Source organism: Penaeus japonicus, unplaced genomic scaffold (genome assembly GCF_977035675.1).
Source record: "Penaeus japonicus unplaced genomic scaffold, GWHDUDI00000001_assembly GWHDUDI00001767, whole genome shotgun sequence".
NCBI classification, from domain to species: domain Eukaryota; kingdom Metazoa; phylum Arthropoda; class Malacostraca; order Decapoda; family Penaeidae; genus Penaeus; species Penaeus japonicus.
The window spans coordinates 5001-21999 of NW_028236169.1; the positions used below are offsets into that span (position 1 = coordinate 5001).

Genomic DNA, 16999 nt, shown 5'->3' on the forward strand with positions numbered 1-16999 from the left:
AAAAAAACAAAAATAAAGCTAAAAAACACAGACATAAAACCAGAAAGCTAGAAAAAAAAAAAAAAAAACAGAAAAAAGACCGAAAACAGAGATACAACCGCCGAAAACCGACCGAAAGTAGTGCGCGGGAAGAGCAAGATGTCTCCCCGGGTGCTCTCTTGGTAAAACGGATACACAAAGATGGTCAGAAAGTCGACTTCGCCCAACATCATGGAGAAGGTGTGGAGCATCGACATCGGAACATTCGAGAACGATAATTGACCTCCCTGTGAAGAAGGGAAAGGAATAAAAGTAGTGGATAGGAAGGGGGGAAGGATTGCACGTTGGCTGGTTTGCATGTTTGATGTGGATGATACGTATCTAGGGATGGATTGCACGTTGCATGATGTGGAAGATTGATGTGGATGATACGTATCTAGAGATGGATTGCACGTTGCGTGATGTGGATGATACGTATCTAGTATTCTTATTCTTATTTTTTTCTTTCTCCCTCTTTCACAACTTTATCTGAATACGACTAGATAAGATTTTGAGAACGTATATGATAAAAGATTTAGAAACTATTTTCGAAACTATTTATATGTATTTATTTATTTCATTGACGTTTAAGGAAGATAAAGGAAAAAGTTATATAGAAAATACAGTGGAATATGAAAAATACTATCATAAATCTCTATAAAGTCAATATCAACATGATGAAATAATCCCATATTGCACAAAGACAAAAAAGTTGATGTACGAAAAGTTTATTTAATTATCGGTTATCATGAATTAATTAATCATGTATTTAATGTCAATTGTGAAGGATGAGTGTACAAAGAGAGAATCTTCAATGAAGTCCTTTGTAAGATCCTTAAAATGAGTGTCCTTAATGAAATCCTTAAATTTAGTGTCCTTAGAAAATCCTTAAAATTAGTGTCGTTAAAAAAATCCTAAAAATTAGTGTTCTTAATAAAGTTCTTAAATTTAGTGTCCTTAATAAAATTATCAAAATCAGTGTCCTAAATAAAGTCCTAAAAATTAGTGTCCTTAATAAAGTCCTTAAATTTAGTGTCCTAAATGAAGTCCTTAAAATGAGTGTCCTTAATAAAGTCCTTAAAATGAGTATTCTAACTAAAGTCCGTAAAATGAGTGTCCTTAATCAAATCCTTAATTAATCCTTAAAATCAAAGTCCTTAAATCTAAGATCATAACAAAATCCTTATAATCAAGATCCTTAACAAAAACCTAAAAATCAAAATCCTTTAACCTAAAATTCCCCTTTTCTAAATCCATTAAATAAAAACCCACAATTAGATAAAAAAATTAAAAATCCTTAACAAAATCCTAAAAAAAAAATCCTCAATTAAATCCTAAAAATAAAAAATCCTTAACTTCTAAATCCTTAAAAAAAAAAAAAAAAAAAATCCTGAACTTACATGCGACATGAGGATATAAAAAGCCAGACCAAAGGCAACGATGAGAACGGAGAACACGAGAAGAACATTTAACAGCGTGTTCAGAATTTCCAGGAACATCACGATGTATATCCCAATGCGGTCGAATCTGCAACAAATCAAGAGATAGAAAAAAATAGATAGAATAATAAATATATAAAAAAAATTATATATTATATATAAATATATAATTATATATATATAAAATATAATATATATATATATTATAAATGTATTTGAAAAATAATGATAATAAATAAATAAATAAAAACGTATATGTATTGTGAAACAGAAAGTGAGACGAGTTGCTTCTTTATTTTATACTTTGATAAAAAAATAGATAAAATCAAAGACATTTAATTGTAGTTTCCAGGAGCTGCTTATTATTATTATTATTACTATTTCATTTTTGTTTTCTTTAAAGGATAGTTAGAGAGCTTGTAATTAATTCAAACACATTAACAATTCTATAAAAATACATCAAATAAATTCCATGAACTCTATATCCAATACTATATAATATGAATTATAATACAAATTACTATATCATAAATTATATACTACATAATATACTATATATATGATATACTATAATAATATACGATAATATACTATATGATATACTATATATTATATACTATATAATATAAATTACTATATAATATTATATGATACTATATAAATACTATATAAATTCCACATAAATCTTCCTTGAGCCAACTTGAATAAAAATATAACTTATCTATCATCCAATAGTGATTATTAATAACATTAACAACATCAAAACTATTAATGACAATAACGAGAAGAACGAAAAGCAATAATGATAGTGATTATGCTAATTATAATAAGAAAGACAAATATGATAACAATAACTATAACAATAATAATGATAATGACAATGATAACAACAATGATAGTAATAATGATGATGATAATGACAACAATGATAAAGATGTTGATAATAACAACAACAATAATGATAATAATAATGATAGTGATGACAATAAAATCAGTAACAATGATGATAATGATGATAACAATAACAATGAAAATAATAATAATAATAATGACAACAGTAGTGGTGGTGGGGTTAGTAGTAGTAGTAATAAAGCTAATAATGATGATAATGATTATAATATTGATAATGATACCAATGATAATGATAATAATAATAAAGACAATATTAAAAAATGCCAATGATAATAAAAATGATAATGATAACAATAACCTTAACAATAACAATAAAAAAAACACACCAAAACCAATAATAACAATCTAAAAAAAAAATACAAAAACAAAAAACAAACAAACAAACAACCCCACAAACAACCACTATCACCAACTACCACCAACTTACTGTACAACCACAACCACCAACCACAACCCAACAACCATCCCTAAATACCTTTGAAAGTAGATCAGCAGTATGAACCAGGCACAGAAGACAGCAAGGGCGGCAGAGTTGTACTGCTGGTTATGCCAAGTAGTGCCAAGGAATACGGGCATCACCATGCAGATAGAGGTCAGGAACATTGTCCATTCCACAAAGTTGATGGGTTCAGCGAGGTACTGTTTGGATGGGTAGGGGGGTTGACCTATTAGCTTTGGTATATGTTGTTTTTTTAGTGATTTTGGGGTTTATGGTAATGATGATGATGGTGATGGTAATGGTGATAATGATGATAATTATAATAATGATAATAATAATGAAAATGATGATTATAACAATAATTATTATAATAATGATAACAATAATAAAAATGATAATAATGATTATAATGATAATACTATTAATAATAATGATACTAGTAATAGTAAAAATGATAATAATGATTATAATGATAATACTAATAATAAAATTAATGAAAATAATAGTACAAAACAACAATAACAATGATGATAATAACAATAATAAAAATCACAACAATAATAATAATTTTCGTCCTAATAACAATGATAGAAAAAAAAAACTTTCACTCCCAAAATTCCAGAACCAACTTTTTTCCAATTCAGAGCTAACCATAACATTTACCCCAACCCACCCCATTCCCCATTCCCCATCCAAAGCTAAACCCACCTAAGGGGGAAATAAACTAAAAAATACCAATATATCCTAAAATATACCAATATATCATAAAATAAACCAATATATAATGAAATATACCAATATATAATGAAATATACCAATATATCCTAAAATATACCAATATATCCTAAAATATACCAATATATCATAAAACATCCCAATATATCCTAAAATATACCAATATATCCTAAAATATACCAATATATCATAAAACATACCTTAATTCGATGGTAGTATATCTGGAACGCTTCTTTGATCATGCTAAATGTTGCGAACACCGTGATTCCGATGGCCATGCAGAACATCCAGCCGGGGGTGTCCTCGATCTGTGGACAGGTGGGTGGTCGAAGGGTGGTGGGTGGGGTGATGGAGGTGGTGGGGGATGGGGTGGTGGGTGGTGGGGGTAAGGGGTGGTGGTTGTGGGGTGGTGGGGGTGGGTAGGGGTGGGGGTAGGGGATGGTGATGGGATGATGGGGTGGTGGTGGTGGGGGTGATGGGTGGGAGGGGTAGGGTTGGGGGTGATGTAGTAGGGGTGATGGGGGGTGGGTAGGGGTGGGGGTAGGGGATGGTGATGGGATGATGGTGGGGTATAGGGGTGGCGGGGTGAGGGGGGGTGGGTTAGTGGGGTAGGTGGGGGTGGGGTGTTGGGGGGGGGTGGAGGGTGGGGGAGTAGGGAGTAGGGTAGGTTAGGTGGGGGGTTGGTGGTGGGGTGGAGTTGAGGTGATTGGGGATGGGTGAGGGGTTAGTGAGGTGTGGTTTGTATGATATGTTGGGATTGTGAAGTATTGGTATTTATATTGTTATTCTGAAGTTGAATAATGATAAAAGATGATTGACATTTTTAAGAAGATAATTTGGTGTATGATCAGCGTATTTATGAGCAATAATAATCATATCAGTGATAATTATCATTAATGTTATAATCACTATGAATATCAAATTTACCATCCTCTATTAGAAGATTTGATTATGTTAATAATTAAAGTTCAATTTCATTATATTGAGGAGTCTGATATATAAAAAAAACTCATCAAAAACACCCAATTTAACTAACCTCAAAAAAAAAAAAAAATAAAAAAAAAAAAAAAAAAAAAAAAAAAACATAAACACGCTCATAACCCCCACCCAACCCACATAACTAAAATAACACCCACCATAGCAAACCGCCCAACCAAACATATCGCCACCTTTTCTGCCTACGTGCCACGCACATGCAACGGAAACTGCCCCGTGGTCGTATGAGCGGAATAATTATCAGCCGTGATCCTCTACATTCACCCTGACAACTCTGCTGACCTAGGACGCCCACGCAAAAATGGTCACGCACGTCAGGATCACAGATACACGAAGAATTTGACATGGATGTACTTGCCATAAGCCTGCCACTTCATCTCCAGAATTCTGGTCAGGGGATGCATCAGCATTTCCACGCGCACCGATTCGAACCATGCCTGGGGAGGGGAGGGGGGGGCCAACGGGGCAATGTTGTTTTAAACACTGGCGTGTATAAATAACTACGATTTATATATGTGACATATGTACACTATATGGCAGTAATTACTTATTGCGGTATTTACATCATAATAGCACACACACGACACACACACACACATTTATATATATATTTATCATATATATATATGTTAATATATATTTAGATATTAAAAATATTATATATATATATACACATACACACAAACAACACACACACACTCACACACACACAAAACACACACACTCACACACACAGCAACAAGCAATACATCAAGCACGACCGGGAAGCAACGTACATGTGCAAGCATATAATGCTCTCGGGACGGAATTGGGTTCGGTCTGCTTGAATCTTCTCCGCGTTCCAGTTGCTCCTGGGTCAGTTGCAGGGTAGAAGTTGGTACTTTATCTGTGAGGAGGAAAGAGGAGAGGGCTCTCCAGAGGAGAGAAGGAGGAGGAGGAGAAGGAGGAGGAGCAGGGGGGAAGGAGGAGGGGGAGAAGGGGGAAGAGGAGGAGAAGGGGGAGGATGAGGAAGAGGATGAGGTGAAGGGGGGGAGGAGGAGGAGGAGGGGGAGGAGGAAGAAGGGGGGAGGAGGAGGTGGAGGAGCAAGAGGAAGAGGAGGAGGTGAAGGGAGGGAGGAAGAGGAGGAGGGGGAAGAAGAGGATGAAGAGGAAGAGGAGGAGGAGGAGGAGGAGGAGGAGGAGGGTGGAGGAGGAGGAGGAGGGGGGGGAGGAGGAGGAGGAGGGGGAGGAGGAAGAGGAGGAGGAGGTAAAGGAGGAGGGTAGAGGGAGAAGGGGAGGAGGAGGAGGAGGAGAGAGGAGGAGATTGGAGTGAGGAGGGTGGAGGAGGGGGAAGAGGAGGTTATGGGGAGGGGGAGAGGAGAGGAGGATGGGAGGAGGAGGGGAGGATGGGAGCGATGAGGAGGAGAAGAGAGGAGGAGGAGAGAGGAGGGACGGAGAGGCGGAGGAGGAGGATTCGACAGTAGTCGAGGAGGAGGGAAGAGAGTAGGAAAGGAGAAGGAGGAGGAAGAGGAGGAAGTAAGAAAAGGGAGGAGGGGGGAGCGGCAAAGGAGGAAGGGGAGAGCGGAGGAGGAGTAAGTAGGAGGAATTGGATAAAGTGAGAGGAGAGAGTCGGAGGAAAAGGACAAGGAAAAGAGAGTAGAAAGAAGAAGGCGACAGATTCGAAAGTAGAAGAAGGAGAAACAAAAGAAGTAAGAAGAAAGCGTATAGAGAAAATATAAGAAAGAAAACGAAAGGGAACAGTAAAAATAGGTTAGTTTACCCTTCATAATTTTAAAAGTAGTTCTTTCTTATGGCAGCATTACATTGGTTGTTATAATTGTAAAAAAAAAAAATATATATATATACAAGTCAAATCATCTTTTGGTCTTGTAGTTTCATATATATCATTACAGGAAACACATGAACACATAAATCTATCAAAACAGTTTATTTTGTTGTTTTATTACAATGGTTATTATAACTATAGAAAGAAAAAATATATATACAAGTCAAATCATCTTTTGGTCTTGTAGTTTCATATATATCATTACAGGAAACACATAAACACATAAATCTATCAAAGCAGTTTATTTTGTTGTTTTATTTCTTGTTTTTTCCATTTCATTTTTCTCCAAAACTTTGTGTCATTTAATCATCTACAACATTACGTCTTCAAAGCTCTAAGAAGACTTAAATATACTATTCAAAGCACTAAGCTCTATACTCACATAGAAGTCCTTTGCCTGCTCCTTAACGTCGGCCTTGACAATTGCTTGACACAGAACCGACTCGAAGACCTTTGGCAGAGTGCGAATGAGCGCCATGCAAATGCATCCATGAATCTTGCTTGAGGTTCCCAACACCTCGGTAGGGCTGTTCCGGAAAATAGGTTTCGAAAAGAGAGGAAAATTAGGTTGAGAATCGGTGTTTATGTATTTTTGAATCTAAACACGAAGTAAATGGTTTGGGAATATTGTTGGAAAGTTAGTGCATTATTAGTGTTTATGTATTTCTTGATCTAAATATAAGGTAATTTGGTTTATGTTACTTTCGCAGGCTTGATCAGAAAAGGGTCGGAAAGTTTGGAAAGTAAAAAAAAAAAAAAAAAAAAAAAAAAAAAAAAAAAAAAAAAAAAAAAAAAAAAAAAAAAAACGAATATACATATTTCTTAAACTAAACATGAAATAATTCGGTTCATACATATATAAAAAGAAAGAAAAGAAGAAGAAGAAGAGAGAGAGAAAAAAAAAAAACAGTACACCTGCTCAGAAAAAAAGTTCTAAACCGAAGGAAGGAAAAAAAAAAAAAAAAAAAAAATCAACAATTCCCACACCTCTTAATCTCAAAACAAAACAAGAAAACTCACACCAACACAACAAAACTCAATTTCCCTTTCCTCTTTCCACCTCACCTCCACCTCCACACACTCACCCTCTTTCGTGAGTCACAAGAGCCAGTGCCGACTCAGAGATCTTATATTGAATGGCTATGTCAATGGGTTTGCAAGACGAGTTGTTTTCCAAGAATTTGCAATTTAAACTCATCAGCTGACTAACGGTCTCTGGTTTGTTTGCGCGCACCGCCACGTGGAGCGCTGTGTTCTGGAGCCATAGGGAGGAGATCAGCTGTTTGAGTTGCGGTCTAAGGTATTCAATAGAATGGAAGATGATGATGGTGATGATAATGATGATAATAATGATGGTAATGATGGTAATGATGATGATAATGATAATTATGATAATGATGATGGTAATAATGATGATGATGATGATGATGATACTAGTGATGACAATGATGATGATAAGGATGGTAATGATACTAATGATGGTGATGATACTAATGGTGACAATGATGGTAATGATGATACTAGTGATGACAATGATGATAATGATATGGATAGTAATGATGTGGTTGATGATTATAATGATGGTAATGATTATAATGATAATAATGATGGTAATGATGATAATAATGTTAATAATTATGCAAATGATGATAGAAATAATATAACAACAATGATGATAACAATAATAATAAGTTATGATGATTATGGTGATGATAGCAAAAATGATAATAATGATGATAATAATGAAGACAATAATGATAATAATATTAATTTTCATACTAGCATTAATAATAGTAATGAGGATAATAACAATAATGATAATATTACAAATAATAATGATATTAATAATAATGATAATCATCACTATCATTGTAACAAAGATAATTATAATTATGGTGATAATAATGTTAATGATACTAACAATAATCATATTATCATTATCATTATAATAATAATAACAATAACAATAATAATAGATATAGTAAAAAAAAAAAAAAAAAAAACGACAGAAAACCCAGTCATCTCACCCCTTCCTTATCTGTCTGGTCCAAAGTGTGACTGTGTATAGTGAGGATGGTGGTTATGGTGTCCCTGTGTCCACCGAGAGCAGCCAGGTGTAGCGGTGTTCTGCCATGGTGATCTCGGTGCAACAAAGCGCCCTTACTCAACAGCAGCTGAACCACCCGAGTGTGACCTGAGTCGGGAAAATGCAACAGAAGCTTTGGTGCAACAGCGTGTGAAAAAGAGGGAGAGGGAGAGGGAGGGGGTGGGAATGAGGGGGAAGGGAGGGGGAGAGGTAGGGAGGGGGTGGGGGATAGGAGGGAGGGATGGAGGGAGGGGGGGTGGGGGAGAGGAAGGGAGAGACGGAAGGAGAGGGGAGAGGGAGGGAGGGAGGGAGGGAGGGGGAGAGGAAGGGAGGGAGGGAGGGGGATAGGGAGGGAGGGAGAGGGCGGGGGCTGGGGGATAGGAGGGAGGGGGGAGGACGGGAGGGGGAGGGAGAGAGGGGTTGGGGGAGAGGAAGGGGGGAGGGAGGGAGAGGGGGGAGAGGGACAGGGAATGAGGGAGGGAGGGGGAGAGGGAGGGAGGGGGAGAGGGAGAGGGAGGGAGGGGGCGGGGGATAGGGAGGGAGGGAGGAAGGGAGGGAGAGAGAGAGAGGAAGGGGGCAAGGGGAGAGGTAGGGGACAGAGGTGAGAGGGAGGGAGGCAGGGGGAGAGGGTGGGGGAGAGGGAGGGAGGCAGGGGGAGAGGGTGGGGGGCAAGGGGGAGAGGGAGGGAGGCAGAACAGCAAAATAATAAAAACTTTATCAACATCAATCAATAAAGTCTGTTTATCGCATTTTTTTTATTCACTTAATTCGATAACCCTAAAATCTGGCAATGAACTGTTTTCATTTTTTTTGGTTTTGATAAAAAAAAAAAAAAAAAAACGCGATAACCCTAAAATCTAGCATTGAACTGTATTCAACAATTTTTTCAATGAAAAAAAAAGAAAAAAAAAGAAAGAAAGAAAAAAAAAGAGGATGACAAACCTTCTTCGCTGGCAATATGCAACGCAGTTTTGCCTTCGTCATTGCACTCATTCAAGATGAGGAAACCTGACTTGGATTCCACCAGCTGGCGGACGGTGTTGTAGCGGCCGTATCTGCAATGGGGCGCAAGATGGCTTAATCGGGGCTGCAGGGAAGGGTTTGTTTACACACACACACACGCAGATACATACACTATCCTCCACACACACACACACCAAGAACCTCTCCACTCAAACATACACACGCACCCACACACCACGAACCTCTCCACTCACACACACATATACACACACACACTCACACACATACACACATACACACACGCACATACACACACGCACATACACACACGCACATACACACACACACACACACACACCACGAACCTCCCCACTCACACACACACACACAAACACACACATATCCCCCTCCTACCACCCCCCATACACACACACCACACACCTATCCAAACAACCCCCCTCCCCCTACCCCACCCCATCCCCCACCCCACCCCACCAACCAAAAAAAAAAAAAAAAAAAAAAAAAAAAAAAAAAAAAAAAAAAAAAATCCTACTTGGCCGCAAAGTGCAAAGGACTCTCATTCCTCTTGTCCTTCGTCCTGACGCTGGCCCCGAGCTGAAGGAGGGACGACAAGGAGCAGATATGGCCGTTCCTGGAAGCGTAGTGCAGGGGCGACCACCCTAAGGAATCTTGTTCGTTCAGCATCATGGTGATTCTGCTCGTGCTCTGTCATGCAAAGATCCGGAGATTCTGGTTATCTGTCTATCTCATAATCTATTTATTTTTTTTCATATCTATTCATGTTTATTTATTTCTATGTCACCTGAGATTCTGGTTATCTGTCTATCTCATAATCTATTTCTTTTCTTTTTTATATATATATCTATCTGTGCCTCTCTTTATATTCATGTTTATTTATCTCTATATTACCGGGGATTCTGGTTATCTGTCTATCTCATAATCTATTTCTTTTTTTCATATCTATCTATGCCTCTATTTATATTCATGTTTATTCATCTCTATATCACCGGAGATTCTGGTCACTTGTCTATTTCATAATCTATTTTTTTTTCATATCTATCTGTGCCTCTATTTATATTCATGTTTATTCATCTTTATGTCACCGGAGATTCTGGTTATCTATCTATCTCATAATCTATCTGTGCCTCTATTCATATTCATGTTTATTTATTTCTATGTCACCGGGGATTCTGGTTATTTGTCTATCTCATAATCTTTTTTTTCATATCTGTGCTTCTATTTATATTCGTTTATTCATCTTTATATTACCGGAGATTATGGTTATCTGTCTATCTCATAATCTATTTTTTTTCATATCTGTCTATGCCTCTCTTTATATTCGTTTATTTATCTCTATATCACCTGAGATTCTGGTCATCTGTCTATCTCATAATCTATTTATTTTTTTCATATCTATCTATGCCTCTCTTTATATTCGTTTATTTATCTGTATATCACCGGAGATTCTGGTTATCTATCTATCTCATAATCTATTTTTTTCCTTATCTATCTTTGCCTCTATTTATATTCATGTTTATCTATTTTTATGTTGCCGGAGATTCTGGTTATCTGTCTGTCTCATAATCTATTATTTTTTCCTTATCTATCTATGCTTCTATTTATATTCATGTTTATTCATCTCTATGTCAATCTTTCTGTTTATATTTTTGATTTTTTTTTCTTCTGTATCTGTCCTTTCCTGTCTATTCATTTATCTCTATATTTGTATATTCGTTTATTTGTCTATGTTCTATCCACCTTGCTATTTATCAATTCTGTCTATCTTTTATGTTTTATCTATTTTAGCTGTCTATATATTTCTTTATTCATAATTTTTTGTATCTAGATCTATATGTCTATTAATTTATCTATCTATCTGGCTATCCATTTCTCTTTGGTTAATGATTTCTTTATTTCTTTATCTTTCTACCTACCAATTTATCAATCTATCTACTTATCCATGTCGTCATTTTTTTGAAAGTTTGCATTTTTAGGGAAATGTCCAGTTTGCAATCATTTATGAGGAAAGTGAATGGTATTATTTATTACCATGAGAAAGATTAATGGTGATGACGTTAATAATGATATTAATGAAAAGAACATCAATAAAACATGATAATAATAATAATAATGATAATAATAACAATAATAATAATGATAATGATGATGGCAGTAGTCATAATGTTAACGATGATGAATAAAAGGATGATAATATTGATAATAATAGTAATAATAATAATCACAACGATAATGTTAATAGTGGTGATGACAAAAATAACGCTAATAATGATAAAAATATTATGATAATGATGATCACGATAATGCTAATGATAATTATGACAAGATTGATGGTAATGATAATAAAGGTAATGATAATACAAAACTTTTAACGCTATTTAAAAAAAAAAATGCTAACGATATTAATAATAATGAGAGAAATGATAAAAACAATGGCAATGATACCAAAAATTTACGCCAAAACCCACAAAAATAATGCCAATAATACCAAAAACATGCGCCAAAAAACACACACAAAAATAATGCCAATAATACCAAAAACATGCGCCAAAAACACACACAAAAATAATGCCAATAATACCAAAAACATGCGCCAAAAAACACACACAAAAATAATGCCAATAATACCAAAAACATGCGCCAAAAAACACACACAAAAATAATGCCAATAATACCAAAAACATGCGCCAAAAAACACACACAAAAATAATGCCAATAATACCAAAAACATGCGCCAAAAAACACACACAAAAATAATGCCAATAATACCAAAAACATGCGCCAAAAAACACACACAAAAATAATGCCAATAATACCAAAAACATGCGCCAAAAAACACACACAAAAATAATGCCAATAATACCAAACACATGACCCAAAAAACACACACAAAAATAATGCCAATAATACCAAAAACATGCGCCAAAAAACACACACAAAAATAATGCCAATAATACCAAAAACATGCGCCAAAAAACACACACAAAAATAATGCCAATAATACCAAAAACAAACGCCCCCCCCCCAAAAAAAAAAAAAAAAAAAAAAAAAAAAAAGCCAGCAACACCAATACCCTCACCAGCGTATCCCTCGCCTGCTTGAGCGAAAGCACATCACTAATGGAGCCCCCGTTCATGATGACCACATGCAGGAGGTTCTTGAGGTGCGTGTCGCGGATGGTCGGGTCGGCGCCGTGGGCGAGAAGGGCGTCCACGGTGCGCCAGCCTCTTCGGGACGCCGCCAGGAGGAGGGGCGACCGGTGCTCTTGGTCTACTTGGTCGACTGACGCTCCCTGGTTGTGGGGGAAGGGGGAAGGGGAAAGGGAGGGGGAGGGGGTAAGGGAAGGGCGAAGGGGAGGGGGTGGAAGGAAGGGGGAGAGGGTGGGAAGGGGGGAAGAGGGAGAGGGAGGGGGGTAGGGGGAAGGGAGAGGGGGAAAGGGAGGGGGAAGGCAGATGGGAGAGAGGGGGAAATGGGGAAGGGGGGTAGGGGAAGGGAGGGGGAGGGGGAAGGGGAGAGGGGTAGGGGGAAGGGGAGAGGGGTAGGGGGAAGGGAGAGGGGAAGGGAGGGGAGTGGGAGGGGGGAGGGGGGGAAGGGAGGGGGGAAAGCGGGGGGGGGAGGGAGGGGGGGGAAGGGGAAGGGAAGGGAGGGGGGAAGGGGGGGAGGGATAAAGGAAGGGGGGGAGGGGGGGATATGGGAGGGGAAAGTGAAGGGAAGGAGTGGGAAAAGGAGGGGATACAGGAGGGGAGGGGGAAGGAAGGGGGAAGGGAGAAGAGGTGGGGAAGGTACCTTTGAAGATGAAGGAGAGGAAATGAAGAAGGAAGGGAGAGGGGGAAGGAAGGAAAAGAGGTAAGTGGAAGGTGGAAGGAGGGAAGAGGGAGAAATTATTTTGGATTTGCGTGTTTTCGGGTCTGATGTGCCTTTTTTTTTGTCTTGGGCCTGCCTTGGTGCCCGTCTTGTGACCTTTGCCTTTGCTTTATTCCTTGCGGCTTGTCCTCGGTGGCTCCGCTTCAAATAGATGCCATATCGATAGAGATGGATAGTCAGATATAAATTAAGTTAATGCTGTATGGAGGCTAATCTCTGTACTTCTGGGTTCTGTTTTTGCCCGATTTTTCTACATCACACATATATGAACACATAACGCACATCTCAACTCTACACACACACTCTCTTATTCTCTCTCTCTCTACACACACACACACACTCTCTACACTCTCTCTCTCTCTCTCTCTCTACACACATACACAGACACACACACTCTCTCTCTACACACACTCTCTCTCTCTCTCTCTCTCTCTCTCTCTCTCTACACACACACACACACGCTCTCCCTACTCTCTCTCTCTCTCTCTCTCTCTACACACACACACACTCTCTCTCTCTCTACTCTCTCTCTCTCTCTCTCTTTCTCTCTGTCTCTCTCTACACACACACACACACACACACTCTCTCTACTCTCTCTCTCTCTCTCTCTCTCGCTTTCTCTCTCTCTCTCTCTCTCTACACACACACACACACACACACACTCTCTCTCTCTACACACTCTCTCTCTCTCTCTCTCTCTCTCTCTCTCTCTCTCTCTCTCTCTCTACACACACACACACACTCTCTCTCTCTCTCTCTCTCTCTCTCTCATCCTTCTCCTCTTCAGCTCTCTCTCTTCTCGTCATACACACACACGCACACTATCTCCTTCTCTGTCTCTCCTCGCTAACTCTCTCTCTCCTCCCGCACTCTCTCTCTCACGTCTCTCTCTCCCCTCACTCTCTCAATCCTTTCTCTCTCTCCCCCTCAATCTCGCTGTCTCATCTTCGCTCTCTACTCGTTGCTTCTCAACAACACACCCTCCATCCATCCACCCATCAGCCACCCACACCCCACCTACCACCCACTCCCACACCCATCCCCCCCTCCACCCCACTCACACCATTCCTCACCCCCTTCATCCCTCCCCCGAGACCTCTACTCACCACTCCTGTAATCAATAAGCCCAACGATGGATGTCCGGATGATCGAACATTGAATTGCAAGTAAAACCAAGGCTACAATGTAAGGGGATGGGGCGGGTCATCCCCTTGGGCTCGTCTAAGGTAGTCAGTGCTTTCAGTTTCCTTGTTTGCGCATGAAGGAAGGACCCCAGTTGCTTTTAGTGAGATTTTGTGGTTGTAATTCCGAGGATTTTTCGTCTTGAAATGGTAGTGTCTGTTGTGGTGTTTGGGTGGTTGTTTTGGGTGGTTGTATTTTCGTGTTTTGTTGTGGTTGGTTTGAATGGGTAACATGAGATGGTTGTGTTGATAGTAGTAATGTTTGTAATGGCGTATTATAGTAATGGTATTTTGATAGTGAAATAAAGAGATATTACGGAGAATGTGAATATGGATTGGTAATTGTCAAATCAGTGTAATGATAATACAAATATAACAATGAACAAAAATCTAAACAACATCAAATAACATATTTCAAATTTTCAATAACAACGATAATCATCAATGAACCACAACTACTACCGAATAAAAGCTCATACAACGTACAACTACTACTAACATCAATGATATAACACACCAATAACCATATTTATTAATAACAATGATGATTAACAGCAATAACAATATCAATAATCAATATAATATCGAGCAAAATAAAGTCTCCTGCTCTACCTCATCGGCTGCTGCAGGAGGCGAAAACCATCAGAGCCTGGCCTGACGTTGATCCTCATTCGCCAGCCCTAAGCAGCAAGAACACGCGTTTGACCGTTCTGTCCTGTCGTTGAAAATTATTGCACCGCTCTTCTCTGCACAGCTCGACTCCTGCAACATCAACGAGTCATTAGCATGTGCAAACAAAAGAGGTGTGTTGGTTTGCACTACTATGGTTATGGAAAATAAGGTGTGAAATGTCGTGGAGAAGAAAGAGAAGAGAATAGGGAGAGAGAGAGAGGGAGAGAAAAGGAGGAAAGAGAGAGAGAGGAAGAGAAAGATAGAGAAAGAGAGAGAGAGAGAGAGAGAAAAAGAAAGAGAGAGAGAGAGAGAGAGAGAGAGAGAGAGAGAGAGGGAGAGAGAGAGAGAGAAAGAGAATGAGAGAGAGAGAATGAGAGAAAGAGAAAGGAGAAAGAAAAAGAAAAAGAGAAAGAGAAAGAGAAAAAGAAAGAGAAAGAGAAAGAGAAAAAGAAAGAGAAAGGAGAAAGAAAGAGAAAGAAAAAGAAAGAGAGAGGGAAAGAGAGAGGGATAGCGAGAAAAAAGAGAGAGAGGAGAGAGAGGAGATAGATAGATAGATAAATAGATAGATAGATTGATTGATAAATAGATAGAGGAAGAGAGAGAGAGATTGACAGATAGATAGATAGAGATAGATAGACAGATTGATAGATAGATAGATAGAGGAAGAGAGAGAAAGATTGTGTGTGCATTAAGCATATCCTACACAAATCCACGCTCGCACATGCCACCGACCCAACACGCCCGCCTCGCATTCGCAGCATCCCTTCTCACCTTAATCTCCCCCCATGCACACTGATAGGAAACATACCCGCCGAGTCTGGCACATAATCAGCTTCGTCTCATGCACCTACCTCTCCGACGCCCACGTCTCACAGAACCTCCAACTTTTCGTGGAAGCATTACGGGCGGCGATGTGGATTTGTGTCCCATTACTGCAGAATGGTGTGGGACACTGCCCACCACTGACCTCTCGTGCTGGGGAGGGAGTAGTTAGAGAAGGAGGTGAGATAGGGAGGGAGTGAGGGTGGGAAGGAGGGAGGTGGGGGAGGGAGGAGAGAAGAGAAGGGAGGGGAGGGGATAAGGAGAGTGGAGAAGGGAGAAAGAGGGGGGAGAGAGAAGGAGGAGGGAGGGTGGGATGAGGAGGGAGGGAGAGGGGAGAAGGAGGGAGGGAGGGAGGGAGGAAGAGAGGGAGGGAGGGGGGATAAGGAGGAGGGAGAGGGGAGAAGGAGGGGGGAGGGAGGAGAAGGAGGGAGGGAGGGTGGGAGGGAGGGAGGGAGGGAGGGAGAGGGGAGAAGGAGGGAGGGAGGGAGGAAGAGAAGGAGGGAGGGGGGATAAGGAGGAGGGAGAGGGGAGAAGGAGGGGGGAGGGAGGAGAAGGAGGGAGAGGGGAGAAGGAGGGAGGGAGGGAGGGAGGGGGGGAGGGAGGGAGGGAGAGGGAGGAAGGAGGGAGGGGGGAGAAGGAGCGAGGGGGGAGAAGGAGGGAGGGGGAAAGTAGGGATGGAGGAAGGAGGGGAGATTGAGGGAAGGAGAGAAGGAACGAAGGAGGGAGAGGAAATCGGAGAGGGAGGGAGGGAGGACGGGAGGGAATGAGGAGGGAGGGAGAGAGAACAAGTGATGAGCAAGTTAGTGAAAATTCCCTTGGGCATAAAACGGTAAGTAATATCCATCTTTGTTTATCGTATTATCTCGATGTAATTAAGAAGTAACCGGTATTTTATGCGTTCGATTTACATCTACCCATCTACCCCTTTACTTACTATGTATTTGGCACACAACTCATAGTCATGTTTCGCTGCAATGTGTAACGCGGTTCGACCTTGTCTGTCACCTT

At 39.7% G+C, this 16999-nt stretch overlaps 1 pseudogene across 1 annotated transcript in view; it reads right to left on the reverse strand.

Moving 5' to 3' along the window:
* The window catches only part of LOC147466328 (transient receptor potential cation channel subfamily A member 1-like), a 20041-nt pseudogene extending 4873 nt beyond the window's left edge, over positions 1–15168 (reverse strand). Inside the window, exons 1-14 of the transcript XR_015190920.1 lie at positions 15110–15168; positions 14419–14563; positions 12532–12744; positions 9967–10139; positions 9393–9505; positions 8392–8558; positions 7450–7619; positions 6731–6891; positions 5316–5425; positions 4737–4976; positions 3744–3851; positions 2845–3008; positions 1419–1545; positions 109–266 (exon numbers count right to left, since the gene is read on the reverse strand). The product of XR_015190920.1 is annotated as a transient receptor potential cation channel subfamily A member 1-like (transcript). The remainder of the gene's footprint in view (positions 1–108; positions 267–1418; positions 1546–2844; positions 3009–3743; positions 3852–4736; positions 4977–5315; positions 5426–6730; positions 6892–7449; positions 7620–8391; positions 8559–9392; positions 9506–9966; positions 10140–12531; positions 12745–14418; positions 14564–15109) is intronic.
* Positions 15169–16999: the final 1831 nt, after the last annotated feature.